Source organism: Heteronotia binoei, chromosome 9 (genome assembly GCF_032191835.1).
Source record: "Heteronotia binoei isolate CCM8104 ecotype False Entrance Well chromosome 9, APGP_CSIRO_Hbin_v1, whole genome shotgun sequence".
Classification (NCBI taxonomy): Eukaryota; Metazoa; Chordata; class Lepidosauria; order Squamata; family Gekkonidae; genus Heteronotia; species Heteronotia binoei.
In genome coordinates this window covers 16017816-16030187 of record NC_083231.1, presented here as the reverse complement: position 1 = coordinate 16030187, position 12372 = coordinate 16017816, and the positions used below count along the sequence as shown (strand labels likewise).

Genomic DNA, 12372 nt, shown 5'->3' with positions numbered 1-12372 from the left:
CGCTGGAGATAGAGTCCGTGAATAGTACGCGACTGGCACTTCCCTCCCGTCCGGGAGTTGGTGCCCCAAAACCGCTCCTACTCCGTAGGGGGAGGCGTCGCAAGCTAGGATCAGGGGTAGGTTTTCGTCGTAGTGGTGAAGTACCGCGTTAGAGACCAAGAGGTCCTTCACTGCTTGGAACGCCGCGGCTTGGCGTTGGCCCCAGACCCACGGGGCCTGTTTATCCAGCAAACGGTGCAACGGTTCCGCTACGGCGGCTTTGTGCGGTAGGAACGTGTGATAAAAGTTCAACAATCCTAAAAAACTCTGTAGTTCTGCCTTGCATTTGGGCGCAGGAGCCTGGACTATGGCCCTGGTCTTGTCCGCCGTCGGGTGTATCCCCGCCGCGTCCACGGCGAACCCCAGGAACTCCACTCGCGGGACCCCTAACAAACATTTCTCCTTTTTGACTCTCAGCCCCGCCGCTTGGAACCGCCTGAGGACCTCGCGCAGGCGGCAGCAGAACTCTCCTTCATTGGGGGCGGCGATTAAAACGTCGTCAAAGAAGGGTTGAACTCCGGGGATCCCTTTCAGGAGAGAGTCCATTATGCTCTGGAATATCCCCGGAGCCACACTGACCCCGAACTGCAGCCGTTTAACCCTGAACGCGCCCCTGTGGGTCACGATCGTCTGCGCCTCCGCTGTCTTAGCGTCGACCGGCAGTTGCTGGTATGCTTGTGCTAAGTCCAGCTTCCCAAAAACCTTCGCCCCGGCTAGCGCTGCTAGGACGTGGCTGACCACCGGGACTGGGTAGGGGTTGTCTTGTAGCGCCTTATTGATCGTGCACTTGTAGTCAGCGCAGATCCTCACCTCCCCATTGGGTTTGACGGGCGTTACTATGGGGGTTTCCCATTCCGCGTATGTTACCGGTTCTAGGACGCCCTGGGCCGTTAGGCGGTCCAGTTCTGCCTCTATTTTCGGCTTAAGGGCGAACGGGACGCGCCTCGCTTTAAGCCTTATGGGCCTGACCATTGGGTCAATCGGTAGGGTGATGGGCGGACCCTTATAGCTCCCCAAAGACCCATCAAAGACCTCGGGGAACTCTCGGCAGACCCCGTCGAAATTGCTTGCCTGCAAGTGGTCCACCCCCACCAGCTGGATCCCCAGGGGATTGAACCAAGCCAACCCTAGAAGTGTGGTCAGTTGGCGCTTGACCACTAGGATGTCCAGGGGCCCTCTGAAACCCCTTCTTTCCACATGCACCCGGGCCCACCCCACGATGTGTACTGGGTTCTTCTGGAAGTCCCTCAGTACGAAGTCCGCTGGCCTCGTTTGAAGGCGGCGGTGGGGGCATAGTTTCTTGAGGGTTTCCTCCGAAATGATGGAGATGGAGGAACCCGAGTCCACTTCCATGGTGCAGGGGGCGCCCTCGATTAGGACCGACATTTTGACCTTGTCTGGGGCCGATAGGGGCAAGTTCAATACCTGCAGAGTGGTGGATGCCGTCGTGTGGGTGTCCAGGGAGTCGTGATGCGCTGATGGTTGTCGGCGGCTGTTCTTGGCCCGGCAAGCCCGAGCGATGTGGCCCGTCTTTCCGCAGCTGCGGCAGTCCAGGTTGCGGTACGGGCAGTCACGGCGCTCGTGGGGGTCGCCGCAGCTGGCGCACCTGGGACCGGTGGTGGCGGTGGCCCTCTCCGTCGCTCGCTGTCTAGTGGGGGCCCTTGTGTCCGTTCTTTGGGGCCGCCGGAGTTGAAACGCTTCTCCCTCTGTTCGGTCTTCTGGCTCCGTTTCCCCTTGGTGGACTGCTTCACCTCGTGGCTGGCCGAACGCCTTGGTGGCCCTCTCGAAGGCCGTTGCCTCGTTGAAGGCTTGTTGTAGCGTTAGCTCCTCCTTCGCGAAGAGCTTCTGCTGCAATCGCTCGTCGCGGAGGCCCCAGACGAAACGGTCCCGCAGGGCTTCGTCCCTTTTGTCAAAGTTGCAATTTCCGGCGATCTGCCGAAGGGCCGCCAGGTAGACCGCCGCTGTCTCCCCCGACTTTTGGTCCCTCTTGTGGAAGAGGAATCGGCGGGCGACGATGGACGGTTGGGGTGAAAAGTGGCCCGTGAGGAGCCTCACGACATCCCGGTAGGTCCTCTCCGTCAGCTTAGCTGGAGCGGAGAGACCTCGTGCGATCTCGAAGGTCTCTTCGCCACAGACGCTCAGCAGGACGTCTCTCTTTCTCTCGTCATCGTCGATCAGGTTCGCCCGCAGGTAGCACTCGACCCTTTCGGTGTAGGTCTCCCATCTCTCGGGGTGCTCCGGGTTGAATTCCGCAAGATGGCCCGTCGTTACGCTCGAGTTCGCCATGGTGGCGGCGGGCTGCACGATCCTGCGGTCTCTCGCCTTCCTCGTCTCCGGCCGGACCTATCTAGATCCCATCCTCGTCGCCAGTGTAATGTACTGGGAGACGAGACGTGGTAAAGGCATTGGTCTTTAATGGCTGGTACATTACAGAACTGGGGAACACGCGGCCGGGTCCGCTAATATATACATGCACCCCGGATCAACCCCCCTGCTGGCCAGCCCAATCCTGGCCAGTTAAACTTCCCGCGCTTGGTCTTGATTGGCGGTGACTTTTCCCGCGCTGCGCCAGGTAACCCGAGGACGTCCCGGCTTGCGCGGCGCGGGTGCAGAGTCCGATACTCAACAGAAAAGGTGCTGGGGAAAAAACCGTCCTATTCTATTAGAAGCCTGCTGCCGCCTGACCCAAAGAGCCTGGAAACCGTTTCTAATCTGAAATGATTTCCTTCAGCCCTTTGCAAATAGATGAGGCGACGAAGGCTGCTGGCCTTGCTTCAGCATTCAACGAAGGAAGTGAATCGCCTGCATCTTGGGAGAATGACTTGACTTTTCACCTGCGCTGGAAATGGTTGCTTGATCTAATTTCCTTCCCTTCCCCACCAGCTCCAAACGTCTTGGAAATCGGTTGTCTGAACAAGAAAGCCTTTGATATGTAACCAAGGGTGACGTCAAGCGGAATGAAACATCACCTGGAAATGTTTACAGCCTCTCAACGGTCCCCAGCAAGGAGGGCAAATGCACAGTATCAGGAGACCAGTTGTGCTTGTGTCCCTCCAAACACCAGATTTCAACAGTCAGTACTTCTATATTCTCCTTTCCCATCACACGTTTGCTTGGATATCGGCAGGGTTTTTTTTTGTAGAAAAAGCCCAGCAGGAACTCATTTACATATTAAGCCACACACACACACCGGCACCAACCAAGCTGAAACTGCATTCCTGTGCATACCTGCTCAAAAAGAGCCCTGGATATTGGCAGTGCTGGATTAAACCCTGTGGAGACCCCTAGGCAGTTGAAATCTTGGCGGGGGGTGGGGCTCGCAAATTATCTCAGAGTCTGAGCGCCCACCCCACGGCCCCCACTACAGCCTGCAGGCATCTTCTCAAAAACCTCTTTGACAAAGCTGCAGGGGAGAGGGAGAGAGAGGCAAACCTGCCGACAACCAACGTCCCCTCTAAGTTGCAGAGTCTTGTGAGCAAAAATTCGACTTTGCGAGCGACTGGCGTGAAAGTTGTGAGCTGCTGCACCAATCGGTGTGCTCTGGGGTCATCCTTCCTGAGCTAAGACAAAAATGTGTGCACTGGAGGCTAAACATCTGTGAGCTAGCTCATGCTGTCCTTATTGTTAATCCAGCTCTGGATATTGGAATGTTATCCTCTGCCTCCATTTTCCCTAGGATGGCATCCCTCTCATTAAGCGTATGCTGAAATTCAGACAGCTGAGGCTTTAATTTTCCCAATTAAAACTGAAGGCAGACTTGTTTACCTGAAAAGGGTTTGCTTCCGGAGACGGTAACAGTCAGAATTACCTGCCGACAGAGGAGTCCCTCCTCCGCGATTCTATTTCTTGATTCGGAGACAAGCCCAGGGCATTGACTCATGCAGAGATGAATCACAAGACAGTCCCTTCCGACAACTGCTAATTCCGTTGCATTCGGGCCTAGGTAAAAATATCGGGAAGTTTTATTTCCTGCAATGGGAGTTTTGGATTGAGCTTGGCAAACTGAGCTATTTTTCGCTTCTAAATTACTGGCCTAAATTAAAAATGTCTAAACACAAAATGGATTTAGCTTCATTTTTTTTATTATTAATAGCAGCAAAAACACTACTTGCACAACAATGGAAATCTAGTAGAATGCCTATGGTAAAATAATGGTTTTCTAAACTCTGGGACATAGAAGCTATGGATAAGAATAGTTGTTCAGTTAAATATATCAAAAGTACCGAATAAGGGGAAAAATATTTTACTGAAATGTGGATTCTGTTCTTTGACTATGTCACTGCAAATTCAAAGTAAATTGTGTAAACCAAGAAATATATAACCTTCAGTTTTTATTGAATAGTTGGTAGAGTTCTTTATGGATATAGAAACAGGGTTATAAAGAGGCATTATTGCAAATTCTATATTGGATATGTTGCCTGGTACAATATGTATGTTTTATTTGTATTTTATTTTTATTTCAGTCCAAATTATTAGTGTGTTACGGGGCTTTTTTTGTAGCATATTAGGTCACACACCCCTGATGTAGCCAATTCCCCAAAAGCTTACAGGACTCTTTTTAGTGTCAGGCTTACTGTAAGCTCTAGGAGGAATGGCTACATCAGGGGGGTATGATCTAAAATGCAAAGGAGTTCCTGCTACAAAAAAAGCCCTGATGTGTTATAATTGAAAAACAATAAAAATAAGTTTAAAAAGCAAAGAAAATATTATTATGTGCATCCCATTTCTTTCACCAGTGAGAACTTTCAGGGGTACTACTTACATGGGTTTGTTCACTTTGGAGCAGAGAACATTGGAGCAGAGAACATTATGACATTTTTGTAGTATTGGCTTTATTTGTAGACCAGCAAACCTGCCATTCCAAACCAGATTCCAGAGGAAGGGAGAAGAGAGTGACTTTCTACACCCCCATAGTACTATAGAGTTTTCCTCCCAAATTGCCAGAGCATCCAGGAAAACCATAGAGTTTTCCATGACGCTCCTAGAGCAGCCAATGAGCAATGTTGCTGGTGCAATGACGTCACTTGTGAGTGATGTCATTGCACTGGCGATGTTGGGTGGGGATCCCCCCGCTGGCCCACTCTGGGCCAGTGGGTTGGGGACCTCCCAAGTAGGTGAATCCCTGTCCCACCCGGGAACCTGACAGCCTTATGACCTTCTCAAACAGTGCCCTTCTCAGGCTGTACCCCCAAGTCTAGTTAGCAAGAGACAGATCCGTGGTATCCAAACACTACGTTCTACACAAACACGACTTCTTCTTTTTAAAAAACTGTGCTTTACGGTAGAAGACTACCCTGTCTAGGAAGAAAAAAATAAAGCCCTGTTTTTGCTTCATACACTGAACCGCAATATTATTCTGCCCCCCCCCCCCTTTGTATAGCCCTAAGCAAAGCTGGATAAGAATGGTTCCTTTATCTTCTTTTTCTAGTCTGCCGTGTAAAATAATCCAGTGCACATTTCAGGCTTAAGCACCACACTGTCTTGTTGGGTTATAATCTTTTTAAAACGGTACAACAGCCTGCCTTATTGATCTTTCCGCCGATCAGACTCTTAAAGAGAGCACCTTTCAAGGCTTGGGATATTTGTTTTCCAGGGAGACAATGCATACTTCTTGGCTTTAATCATTTAGGTTTATGATACACTTCCTTAATAGGTGGAAAGTAACTGAGTTCACCATTCAAGGTGTGTTTTTTTTTCCAGGAGTATTAGCGGGCTGTGCATTCTCTTGCTATCTCAGAGATTTCCACTTTACCTCAGAGAAACAGCTCCAACTGTCAGCGCCTGGGGATAATTCCCAGAGCCTGTTTGTGTAGGTCTCAAAGAAGCCTCGGAAACCTGTAAACAAAGTGGCCTTTTTTCGCTGATCATTCAATTACATTAAAATTTTAAAACTTTATCAATGAAAAAAGTGCCGGAATGAATAGAGCAGCATGTACTTGTTAAAAGGCTGATTATTTCTAATGTAAGTACTTTGTTTAATAGTTAGAAACGTCTTGGCTGCAATGCCACTGTGGCATGCTTTTATCTAAAAAGTCCACTCTTCCTTTGCTCATGGGCAGAAAGGAATGCCTCTGTTAAAATGTTTCCTGCTACAATGGAATTCAAGATAGGCCCATCACAGACTAGTTTACTCAGGGCTAGGCTTGCCAATTCCCAGTTCCAGCAGGGGTTCTTCCACTTTCCCAGGCTCCTTCCCACCCCCAGTCAGCTGGCCGGTGGGGGGAAGCCCCGCCCTCAGAGGACCATGTGCCTTTTCACCTCCAGAGGCTTCAGTCTCTGATGGAAAGGCTTCCTCTTGGGATGGGGTGTCTGTTACTTGGAAGAAGTTGGCAGCAACTCGTGAGTAGAGAGGCCAAGCCCTCGCTTCAGAGTCACCAGAAACGGGGGGAGGGGGGAGGGAAACGTCTACTGAGCACTTCATTATTCCCTATGTGGAGATCAATTCTCATAGGATATAATGGGGAATTGATCTGGAGGTTTCGGGGGCTCTGGGGGAGCTGTTGTTTGAGGTAGAGGCACCAAATTTTCAGTATAGTATCTAATGCCTCTCCCCAAAGTGCCCCCAAATTTTCAAAACGATTGGACCAGGGGGTCCAATTCTATGAGCCCCAAAAGAAGGTGCCCCTATCCTTCATTATTTCCTATGGGAGGAAGACATTTAAAAAGTTGTGCTGTCCCTTTAAATGTGATGGCCAGAACTCCTTTAGAGTCCAATTATGCTTGTCACACCCTTGTTCCTGGCTCTGCCCCCAAAGTCTCCTGGCTCCACCCCCAGAGTCCCCAGATATTTCTTGAATTGGACTTGGCAACCCTACTCAGGGCCATAGTCAAGGGGGGAGCACTCGGTTTGGTGGCCCTGGGCTCTCAGCCCTGTAAACTGCCTTGAGTTCCACAAACTAACCTCCTGCCCCTTTCTTATGTGCTGCTCTCTCAGAGAGACAGGGACATTTTGCCTCTCCCCCTATCTTGCTCCGCACGCTGAATTAGGGAAAGGGGGAGAAAAAAGCAAAAAGACCAGCAGCAATGTTACTACTTGTTCAGAGTGGTGGTAAGCAGAGGGGACAGATTGGGAGCCCTCCAATGGAGGGGTCACACTGTTGGAAAGGGGGTTGAAAGGTTAAAATGCTTGGGGCTCTTTAGCTTGGAGAAACGTCGACTGCGGGGTGACATGATAGAGGTTAACAAGATTATGCATGGGATGGAGAAAGTAGTCCTTTTCTCCCTTTCTCACAATACAAGAACTCGTGGGCATTCAATGAAATTGCTGAGCAGTAGGGTTAGAATGGATAAAAGGAGGTACTTCTTCACCCAAAGGATGATTAACATGTGGAATTCACTGCCACAGGAGGTGGTGGCGGCGGCTACAAGCATAGCCAGCTTCAAGAGGGGGTTAGATAAAAATATGGAGCAGAGGTCCATTAGTGGCTATTAGCCACAGTGTGTATGTGTGTGTGTATGTGTATATATATATATATAAATTTTTGACCACTGTGTGATACAAAGTGTTGGACTGGATGGGCCATTGGCCTGATCCAACATGGCTTCTCTTATGTTCTTATGATGGGCCTAAGCTATTTTAAGGGACCCAGCCTACCAATTTATTTTTATCTTGTGGTCTCATTAGGATTAACAACGTTCGGGATTGCCTGGAATTCTCCCAGAATTCTCCCTACTCTCCAGACAATTTCCCCTGCAGGAAATTGCACCCTTGGAAGTAGGGTTGCCTAGGGGAAATTGTCCTGTCCCTTTAATAAACAGATACATTCATTTGCCTGTTTCCACACATCAAGCCTCTGTTAAAGGGATAGGGCATATTTTTCAGGCCTATTGGCAGCTCTGATGGGAAGAAAGACTCTAAGTCAGGGGTGTCAAACTTGTGGCCCAGGGCTGAATCAGGCCCTCCGAAGGTTCCTTTCAGCCCCCCCCCTCCCCGAGCAACTGGCTCTTGTCTGCTTCCTTCTCTTTCTCTCTTGCTTCCTTCTGAATCTCAGCTTGCTTTGCCAGGCTTGCTCAATTGCACAGGAGCTACAGAGCAAAACCTCAGTTTTCTCCATTAGTTGATGCTCCTCCCCCGGTGTTTTTTTTTAAGTCATGTTTGTCTGTGTCCTTTTAAAAGTTTATATCTCTGCTATCTAATCTTAAATAGGTATGCACACGGGCCAGTCCGATATGGCCTGGCCCAGCCCAACAAGGTCTCATTTATATCAGATCCAGCCCTCATGTGCAGAAAGGAATGCCTCTGTTAAAATGATTCCTGCTACAATGGAATTCAAGATAGGCCCATCATGGACTAGTTTACTCAGGGCTAGGCTTGCCAATTCCCAGGTCCCAGCGGGGGTTCTTCCACTTTCCCAGACTCCTTCCCGCCCCCAGTCAGCTGAGTTCAACACCCCTGCTCTAAGGGAGGTAACCTGTCTGGAACTGTGAAAAACTGAAACTATGGATCTTTTTTGAAGCGTCTTGTTATAATCGGAGCTTAGAGAAACCCAGGGAGGCAAAAACGGGTTCTGAATATTCTGGAAACCTTGTTGAGCACATATTAATAATTAAAAAAAGGAAATATACTGCACATCTAAGAATCTTTCATGGCCGACTGACATTGACCAGTTGCACTTGATGTTCTGGAGGCTGTCTTCAATAGCGTTTCTTCCATGGGAGTTTGGAACTTGCACCTTCTACAAAAAAAAAGACTTCAGGATTGAAACAGTTAGGGCTTTATTTGTAGCCGGAACTCATTTGCATCTTAGGTCACACACCCCTGCTTTAGCCAACCCCGTGATGCAGAGTGGTAAAGCTGTAGTACTGCAGTTGGAGCCCTCTGCTTACCACCTGAGTTCGATCCCAGCAGAAACTGGTTCAGGTAGTCAGCTTGAGGTTGACTCAGCCTTCCATCCTTCCGAGGTCGGTAAAATGAGTACCCAGCTTGCTGGGGGGGAAGTGTAATGACCGGGGAAGGCAACGGCAAACCACCCTGTAAAAAGGTCTGCCGTGAAAACGTTGTGAAAGCAGCGTCACTCCAGAGTTGGAAACGACTGGTGCTTGCACAGGGACCTTTCCTTCCTTTTCCTTTCCAAGAGTTTTCAGAACTTTTATTACAGGGCTTACTGTAAGCTCTTGGAGGATTGGCTACATAAGGGGTGGGTGACTTAATATGCAAAGGAGTTCCTGCTACAAAAAAAAAGCCCTGCAAACAGTATTGTTGAACTTTTGAAAATATTTATTTAGGTGTTTTGTTCTTCTTCTCTCACTCATGTTTCATTTTCCAGAAGTGTAATTTGCACATGTTAAAGCTATAAATTTTGTAATTACAGTGGTTGTAAGTTACTATAACTTTTAGAAGGTTGGAAAGTCATGGGAATACTTCCCATCCCTCTTTCTCAGTATTAACGATACATCTGCCCATCAGTCTCCAATTCTCACATTTTTAATTCCTCCATATTCATTACATTGTTTGCTAATTTACTACTCACCCTTCTACCTATACATATAGACCGGTAGTTTCCATTTCACCGTATCTGAAGAAGTATGCATGCCCACAAAAACTTACACCTTGAATAAAACTCTGTTTAGGGGAGGGATGGTGGCTTAGTGGTAGAGCATCTGCTTGATAAGCAGAAGGTCCCAGGTTCAATCCCTGGCATCTCCAACTAAAAAGGGTCCAGGCAAATAGGCGTGAAAAACCTCAGCTTGAGACCCTGGAGAGCCGCTGCCAGTCTGAGTAGACAATGCTGACTTTGATGGACCCAGGGACTGATTCAGTATAAGGCAGCTGCATATGTTCATGTGGTCTTAACAGTGCCACTGGACTCAAACTTTGATTATGACACTAGACCCAGGATGAATTGCTGCGGACCCAAATTACCAAGGAAAGAATGATCATGAAGCCAAAAGGTACATTTTAATAAATCTGATGTTTCCCCAGATTTAATTTATGGAAAGACCGCATAACCTTTTGAAGCATAAAACTTCAACACTTTTAAAGTGAATTAAAGGGTGTTTTCCTGCGATGATTTGATGCTCTGATCCGTCTCGGCTTCTTGAACTTTAAAAGATACACAACGAGTGGCTGAGCATCAGTCTCTGAATTACAATGCACCTACTTTCAATATTTTAAGGGCAAAAGTACAGGCACACTTGATCAAATCCTGACTTCATTTAATCCATTTACTAAACCCATCTTCCACTATATTTTAATGTATTTTTTTTCCTAACGGCCAACTAGAATGATGTATATATTTATGTTACATGCTAAAAGGTAAATTAGTTGGACAGGAAAAACTTCTGGGAAAGAAATGCCCTCATTTTGACCCAGGTTTATTAGCAATAGAATAATTAACAGGCATTTTTGCATTCTGACATGTTACTGTTTTATGGTTTCCCACGCTAATGCAACCCAGATCAAAGGTTTTCTGAATTTGTTACTTTTACTATTCTGCTATTGGATTCTAACTTTGTACTACTTTGCATTCCAAACCCCACCAGCTATATGTGGTTCTGCTTACTGTACCTCAGTCCACATCTGAAGAAGTGTGCATGCACGTGAAAGCTTACATTCTGAATAAAATTAAGTTGGTCTTAAAGGTGCAATCGACTCCTGTTTTGTTCTTTGAATGTTCCAGTATGCCACTATCAGAGCAATCCTCAGCAGAGTTACATCCTTCTAAGTACATTAAATGGAGCCCCATGGTGCAGAGTGGTAAAGCTGCAGTACTGATGGCCTGAGTTCAATCCCTGCGGAAGCTGGGTTCAGGTAGCAGGCTCAAGGTTGACTCAGCCTTCCATCCTTCCGAGGTCGGTAAAATGAGTACCCAGCTTGCTGGGTGTAAAGTGTAGACTGGGGAAGGCAATGGCAAACCACTCTGTAAAAAGCCTGCCAAGAAAATGTCATGATGTGACGTCACCCCATGGGTCGGTAATGACCCAGTGCTTGCATAGGAGACTGCCTTTACTTTTTTTAAAAAGTGCGCTGAAGTAATATCTCCAGAGTCTGCTTAGGACTCTGCTTTCATCGCATGATAACTAAGGTCTCTATCAGTCTGTACAGCTGGAATTTGACAGGTTCAGAGTTTTCTGAAGTGTATTTAGTCTAGCCTCCTTTACTGTGGCAAGGTCCCTTGTACTCATAACTGGCAAACTTATAAATGGCCTGTTAAAGCATCCCCTAACTACAGATTCAAGAGTCAAATCACCTGCAAAGCTACAACCGCCTCAAATTATTTACGTGCTCCTTTCTTTAGTCAAATCACTTGCAAACAGCAAACCCTTGAACTTTTGAATTTGAACTTTCAAATTTGAAATCCTCATTCCTTTCCTTTTATACCTTTAGAAATGCATTCATTCACAGGAGTCAAGTCCCACCTTTACGACCAACCCAATTTTATTGAGAACGTAAGCTTTCGTGTGCATTCATTCACAGGAGTCAAGTCCCACCTTTAAGACCAACCCAGTTTTATTGAGAACGTAAGCTTTCGGGTATTGGGGGCTGAAATACAAGCAGTTTGTACCCGATCCCCTCGTCTGATGCTTAGAGAGCACACGAAAGCTTACGTTGGGGAGGGACGTTGGGGAGGGACTTGGGGAGGGATGGTGGCTCAGTGGTAGAGAATCTGCATGGGAAGCAGAAGGTCCCAGGTTCAATCCCTGGCATCTCCAACTCAAAAGGGTCCAGGCAAATAGGTGTGAAAAACCTCAGCTTGAGACCCTGGAGAGCCGCTGCCAGTCTGAGAAGACAATACTGACTTTGATGGACCAAAGGTCTGATTCAGTATAAGGCAGCTTCATATGTTCTAAATAAAACTTTGTTGGTCTTAAAGGTGCAACTTGACTCCTGTTTAGTTCAACTGCTTCAGACCAACACAGCTGCCCACTTGGATCTAGCTGTATTCATTCACAGACCTGGAGAAGCAGCAGATACTTGCTTCTTATGTTTTGATGCAAGGGTCAAAAGAACTCAGACAAATTTTGCAATAAACTTAGGATCGTTATCACTCCGCAAAAGAGCCAGGGTTTCTAGAGTGTAGGGGTGTGTGTGTGGTTGATTAAATGTTTAATATAGTGATCCCTTATATTCTTAAAAAGCCTTTGTTTCAGCAGGGTGTGGAAGGATATGTCTGAACTGTCACAAGGGCAGATTCAAAAGTCTCCCCTGTAAAACCATTGTGGGGATAATATTCAATCTTGTAAACAAAAAAGCTCAACTGTCATGTGGGATTGTAAGATTGTACATATAGCTCATGGGAAAGAAAGACCAAAAGATAAGAGTGAGCAAACTCTGCAGGCTCTCAGGATGAGACCGCTATAATTGATTTCTAGGACATGTTTGCTCACTAATGA

The 12372-nt window shown here is 47.4% G+C and overlaps 1 non-coding gene across 1 annotated transcript; it reads left to right on the top strand.

Annotated features, from left to right (window-relative positions):
* Nucleotides 1–9610: 9610 nt before the first annotated feature.
* Nucleotides 9611–9685, top strand: TRNAI-GAU (transfer RNA isoleucine (anticodon GAU)). Its single transcript has one exon. It is a non-coding gene; the product is annotated as a tRNA-Ile (tRNA).
* The last annotated feature ends 2687 nt before the right edge of the window (nucleotides 9686–12372 follow it).